This window comes from Chelon labrosus, assembly GCF_963514085.1.
Source record: "Chelon labrosus genome assembly, chromosome: 8".
NCBI classification, from domain to species: Eukaryota; Metazoa; Chordata; class Actinopteri; order Mugiliformes; family Mugilidae; genus Chelon; species Chelon labrosus.
In genome coordinates this window covers 17,759,287-17,766,374 of record NC_140358.1, presented here as the reverse complement: position 1 = coordinate 17,766,374, position 7,088 = coordinate 17,759,287, and positions in this window count along the sequence as shown.

Below are 7,088 nucleotides of genomic sequence, written 5' to 3'. Positions count from 1 at the left end.
GGGGCTGTCAGGATGGTGAACCGAACCCTCCCCTCCCGCCTTAAAACACTCTTTGAATCAATTTTTGTTTTGCTCTGATCAAGTCCAAAAGCAAACTCGGAAAGACAAGGCACATCATGAGTCAATTAAAAGGTGAAGGAATGAAAACAGCATCCTCTACTGTACTACTGTATAATCACGTCATTCACAGACACATGAGCTGGAGTAGCTTTTTTTTTTTTTTTTTAACTAAAAGCTCCACTTATGAGCCAAGCTGTGCATACAAAGGACGGGTTACATGTGACAGCATGCAGGGGTGAGTTGAGGTGAAGTATGAATGCACTAATTTGACTTGGACAGGAAAGCATCTAGGTCAAAAGCAGGATGACAGACCACGTGGGTGTTTGTGCGAGAGATACCGAGAGACACGAGGATGTGATGGCCGACTGAATGAAATGAGTGTGCGCTAGGTTTGATGGCAGCATTTTTCCTGTGTCATTTCCTGACCACCTGTTTGCCAGCTAGCTTGAATAGGAAGGTACTGTGCTTCTTCACGCTAGCCTCGCCCACGCCACCCTTTCCTTCTCACCCTCCTCCTCCTCCTCCTCCTCCTCTCTCCTGCTCAGAGGAGGCCAGCGCAGACTAGGTCAGACTCCATTTGAGAAAAACAGTAACCCGCACCAGTCATTCGGCCAAATGTTTCCATAAAACTGGAGCGGGGTTTCGTGTGTGTGTGTGATGCGTGGGCTGCACTTTCAGACGCTTGGCCGAGTCTAGTGTCTCATCGTCCTAATATTTCAGGCAAACCATAAATAGCTGAGAAGTTGCGGAAGTCACTGCAAGAGGAGTGGAGGTTTATCAGAAGTTCAGGATCCCCGAAAAGCAAAACTCTCCGTTAGACCATTTGAAAACCACATAAAAGCCAAGGCTTGAGTGTGTGTTATATAATAAACCTTGCGGTATGTGATCCGACATCGCCCAGAAAAAGTTTTGTAAGTATTTTAAATCGTATTTTAGAGTTTTAACTTCTTGAAAAACTATATAAAAATGACGATGACTCATTCTACACAAGGGGGCGTAGGCTTATTTCGCATCCAATGACAGGTTTTCTCTAATTTTCATGTCCCTCCCTCTAGAATTTAATGCGTTATTGTCATTGTACATCGAAATTAAATACGCCACATCTGAATAGGGCAAAGATGAAAAACATAAAACATACCCATTCTCACAGCCACCAATATCTACAATCATACAAACAACAACCTTGTTGTTTAAAATACAAGCGGGTTTTAAGTCTGTTGGTCCTGCTTTTCAGTCTCCCGTATCCCAGACGGCAGGAGGGCAAACAGATCGTGTCCAGGGTGCGTACTGTCCTCTAAAAATGCCCCTCGCTCTGACGAGACATCTGGGGCCGGCAGTGTCCTCCAGACAAGGCAAAGGACATCTGATGGGTTTCTCAGCAGTTCGTATTATTATCTAAAGTGCCTCCTTGTCCGCCACAGAGCAGCCAGCAGGTTTCCCGGCAGGTCATTGCGGGCAGCGTCCTCACGGTTGTCTTCTGTCTCAGTTTCATCCTCGTCCAGGTCATCTGTAAAATCAGCTAGCAGCAAGAAGTTCCTAACCGGGCTCCACGTTTGAGAAAGTAGCAGGAGTTGCCTGTTACAAAAAAAACTGAAGAACAGTTGGGGTATGGTGGATGGAGCCTGTCCACGCCATTGGAGCTGACCAATCAGGGCCGACTGTGCTTTCCATGAGGAGGATCAGCCTCCCCCGTTAGCTGTAGGCTACCTGTTTATTATCTGTGTGGTTTATATAAAGCTTCTAAGAGCGGCAACTGTGTTTAGTTCAGCATAGAGCTTGCAAACAGATGTAAAAGTGAAATTATAATTATGAAGCTTTACAAGAGGTGTTAGAGCTAAGCTAGCTGTTTTAAGTAGAGGTCAACATCTGGCCATAGAAGCACAAGCAAGTGTATGTCCCAAATGGTCAAACTATAGTTTCAGAGATTCTGGTTATTTCAGGTCACAACAAATAGCGACAGGCGCCTAACACAGGGATTCAGTTGCGCCCACGCCAGTGCAACACAACAGCATTATTATTATCTGTAGAATCAAAGAAAGGGCCGGACCTTTTCCCTTTCTCTTCTGGGATTTTATCCAGACCAAAATTCCGCTTCCTAAATCTAAGTCAGTAACCAATGTGCGCTTTCCAGTGGCAAGGCTAATTACTGGCTGCAGCCAGGGTGAACTGACAGTTTGGGTTCTACCATATTTCCCCTCATAAACCCTCGGTAATGACAGGAAACACCACAGAAGCCATTAAAACAAGCGGAGAGAAAAAATAAAGTATGTGACATATGCCTCTTTTTGGAGACAGAAGCTGCACGCCCATATGATGCAGAGGCCGGGGAAATCCATTCCAAGAAGAAAAGGGTTCAGCTCAGGTTACTGGTATTTGATAGTAAAATGATGTTGTTAAAATACAACAATTTCTCTGCGCATAAGAACACCCATGGTTTCTAGAGATGCTTCTACAGGCTGCTCTGTTAAGCACTGTCATATAAGCTGTATTTAGCATATAATATGAATTTCAAATCATTGTTAACGTGCAATATTGTTAAAAAGAGAAAACTTAAAACCTGGAAATTTCTTAAAATTATTAAAATCAAAGAAAAAAAAACACCTTAACAACCTTACGTTCTTACGTCTTTGGCATTGCAGTGCTATGTGTAAACTCATCAGATATCGATGTAACAGCCACGTAAGTTACGAAAGTATCCCTGGAGACGCAACCAAATATAAACAGCCTGAAATACCCGTCTGTCAGTCCAGCCAGCAGCAGCCATCCGGGCCTATCCGGTTACAGTGCTGAATAAGAAAATGAGAAAATAAACAGCCAGCAGTACCAAGTTTCTGTTCGGGCTGACTCAAGAGAACCACCCTCTGTTCGAGCCCATAGGTGATCGAGCTCGCTTGTAAATCCAGCCCCACATTCCCTGAGGTGTCTGGGATTTGAGGGTCCTGATTAAGGGGATGTTTGACCTTCTGCTTGGATTTGCCGTCGGGGGCCTGGAGCTCTCTGCCTCCAGAGGGCCGTTTCAGGCACTAAAATGTCTCACTGGGTTTCAGTTCCATGACCCATTTAAAGGCTGTGTGCTGGCAAATGTGCCTAAAACGGTTCTCATCTGATAGAAACCCCAATTTTCTCGACTCCTTGTCTGTGGAATTCGCAAACTTATTTTTACTCCCCTCTAATTAGGGGCTGGGTGGAGAGAATAAAATGAGGCTTTCACCAATAGAAAGCTAGTTAGAGGAAAAACTGAAAAAAGAAGCGAGAGGAAGATGTGCATGAGAGGGAGGGAGACGCAGAAATGCAGAGCATTTTTAAGGAGAAGAGCGTTTCATGAGGTCGTGTTATGATAACCCTCAGCGTGAAAATATTTATGAACTCAGTCAAGTGAGGAAATAAAGGATCTCAATAACAGATAGGCTGGTGTTGGACGCTTGCCGGCGTAAGTTCCTGCTAACAATGTTGTGCAGGCTACACCAGGAACATGAAGTCACTGCAGTCCTGAGGCTTACGCCCACGCGTTCTTTTCCTCGCACCCTGAGTTTTTTTAAAAACATATCTTAACAGCAAAACAAAATTCTCCATGTGACTCAGACTTATATGAAACTACATCTCAGAGGTGGTCCCTCTTTCAACATTCAGCCAATGGAAAAAGTTTTCCAACTCTGAGCAGAGTGATGTTGATCCAGTGGGGAATGTGCTGCTCTTGCTGCAGGGTGAACAAGGTCAAGTACTTGGGGGTCAAGCCTGTCCATCCTCCAGCAAAAACGGGACGGTGTATTACTACTGCAAAGCATGCGGCGCACTCCCCGTATCTGTGGCTGCGGGTGAGCCGCCGTGTGCAGATAGCGGCGAGCCATGACTTCGCTGCAAACGCTAACCTGAGCGCAGGTCTAATGTTACGAGCTTAATTCCCGACGCATCACAAATGACAGTTCGCAGACACACGCGGAAAGGAGACATGTGTGAACTCAAACGTGTGGCTAAAGATCCCATAAGTCTCGATTATTATCAGAGGATGTTACACAGGAAAGGAGTGACAGATGATTCAGATTGCTCCCAGACCAAAATATTTCCCTCCTTTGAAAACATATTTTCTTCCCTCAGGACCCCTCTCTCTCGCTCTCTCTCTCTCTCTCTCTCTCTCTCTCCCTCTCTCTCTCTCCCCCTCCCTCGTCCTTGATCTTCATTTCTCTCTTTGACCTTTTTTTAATCCTATCCACTGCGGCTGCCATATCACATCACTGCACCATGCAGTGTCAGACATATTGGATTAAACCTGATTTTTATTAACTTGTTGGTGGAAGTTGTTAAAAAAACTGATTATTATATCTGAATTAAGTTATTGCTACTACTTCCACTGACTTTCTTCCAAATTTTTAGTAATACATACACTGTCTCCAAGCCTTTTTTTCCCCAAATTAAATCATAAAATTACAAACAACAGATGTGAAAAGCCAGTGAGGCCTGAACTCCAACGGTGAGAGTGATGGTCTTGGAGATAGGGTGTCTGAAGATAAAGTCCTTGAAGCTGAATGAATTGAAATCCCCCCCCTCCCACCAAAGTCAGCGGACTGGCAACGAGATTATCTGTCCATCATAGGCAGGAAATCAGATCTGTGAGCCCCATCAACAGGAAATTAAACAGAACATCATGGTTTAGACGAAAAGCCAACAAACCCTCGGCCTACCCAGATCCTCCCAGCAGCAACGCCGGCCCCTGACGAGGCCCTGGCAGCCCCTGAGGATGTCCGTACAGTGAAACTCCTCAGGTTTGCTCTGTCTGTTTGATAAACAGCGACCAGAGCCCGCAGCCGGCAGACATCCTCGTATAAATAATACAAATGTTTGGAACTTTAATCACTGGTGAAGCAGTCTCAACTCTCTTGTCAGGCCATCAAGCCTCGTTTCATCTGTGTCTCTGCGCTGTGTTTGAAAATGCTCGGTTAAAACAGCCTCTCGGTTTTCCGTAATCTCGGAAATGTCAGCGTGATCTCAGGATATGTTTTATTGTTTTAGCAGTGATGGCAAAGTACAATCCATCTCAGATTCCTTGGGCATGACTAATATTAGTAACTTAGACCTCTGTTTTCTGACGAAAATCCCTGTGGGATCTCGAGGCTGTCTATGTTTCTACAGCTGAGTTTGGATATCTATCAAACTCTTTCCCAGTTGACGTTCTCATTAATTCAGCGCATGGGTGCAGGATTTAAGATTTAAGCAGTTTGCAGCTCGGAATCAAGATTGCTTTGAACTAAAGATACACAACACAGAGTCAAAACACAACTTCCTACAGAGTATTTGTGGCTGCAGCAGAGGTGGCCTAGAAAACACATTTATAACAAGCAAATTGTATTCACTAAATCGGTCAGATGTTTCACTCAGGCATAACATTATGACCACTGACAGACTTAGTGAATCACATTGACCATCTTGTGACGATACAATTCTGCTGGGACCAGGCGCCCCTACTCCATAGCAACGACACTCGTTGATGGCAGCAGCCGTCCCCAGTAGGGGACAAAACGGTTTAGGAACAACTAAAAAAAAAGGCGTTGACCTGGCCTCCGAATTCCCTAGATCCCAAGCTGGTCAAGTATCTGTGGGATGCATTGGAACAAGCCTGATCCACAAAGGCCCCTCCCCTTAAACCCACTGGACTCAAAGACCTCCATTAACAACATACTGTTGCCAGACATCACAGGACACCCTCAGGAGGCCCATGTCCATTCTCTGATGATTCTCAACTGTTTAGGAGTCACAGGGGAGACCTACACAATATTGGGCAGGTGGTCATAATGTTATGCCTGATCGGTGTATATATGGAGTCCGAAAGAGTTCATCTGTTGGGGCTTTTATGATCTTCTAACGTTTGAAGGTGCTCCATTCTGTGAAATGTGGCACTGATAGAGTCGCAAATCCACATCCACAGTTTGACATTTCATATTCTTACACTGTAAATCCAGTGGCGCTCTCATTGATTCCATATATCGATTTAACTTTAACCTTTCGTGCCTGAAATACGGCACGGCGCGGTGCTGGGAGCTCGAGTGTATACGTGTGTGTGTATGTGTGTGTACCTATAGACTGAATTTGTGGTGGGTCATGTTGGGCTGGGCTTCTGTGGGCTTGGCTGAAAGCCCTGCGGCGGCTGCACAGAGGAAACCGGCCGTCTCCAACACCCTCCACCGTCCATCCGCACACATTCTCAGCAGCCAGCACATTTTCATCAGGACCTAATGGGGCTTAACTGCACAGGAAGCCCGTAGCTGTACCGTCCACTGTCAGACAACAACAGTGTTGTCCTAATTGAAATCATCTATTTACTTTACATTGCATTATTGCTGGTGTGTGGCTCACTTACTCCGGGGCATGTAATTCATTCAATTAATGAACCTTGTTTGGCATGGATTCTTGCAGAGCACAGGGGCTTATCTTGTGCTTGGAATTAAGATCTTAGCTGGGCAGTTTCCTAGATGCGTGATTCGTTTATATAAACGTCAGGAGAACCGCTCAAGCTGTACCCTGCCTATTTAAGCAAATAAAAGAGTGTCATTTGTGTCGCAGGGCAAACTGTCTTGTGACACAGCTAGCTTGTCTTGTTCTTAAATTAAATGTGTGTTCTTTGCTGGCCTTCGGATTACCAGGGTAAAGCTAGATGTTTGCTCTAAGATAACTTAATGAGATGGCTCCAGCATACAGATAGTTGAGGATTATTCTTCACCAGAATAATGTTTTCTTGTGGTAAAACCAATAAGGAAACCTGACCTCTGCACAATGTACACTGTAAAAATATTGTGTTTAAATAAAGCTACAGATTTTTCTACTCACATGCACGTTGAAATGTTTTTCTTATTTCCACCTTTATTTTTCACTACAACACATTTACAACACATTTACACCACCGACTGTGGGTTAACTTTTTAGTTTTTACCTTTTCCCTTAAAGTGGAACTACTGTTTTTTACAACCTGGACCTTATTTCTAGCATAAAATACGATTGTTTACTCACCCATATAACTTTTGTGTAATTTGTAGTCG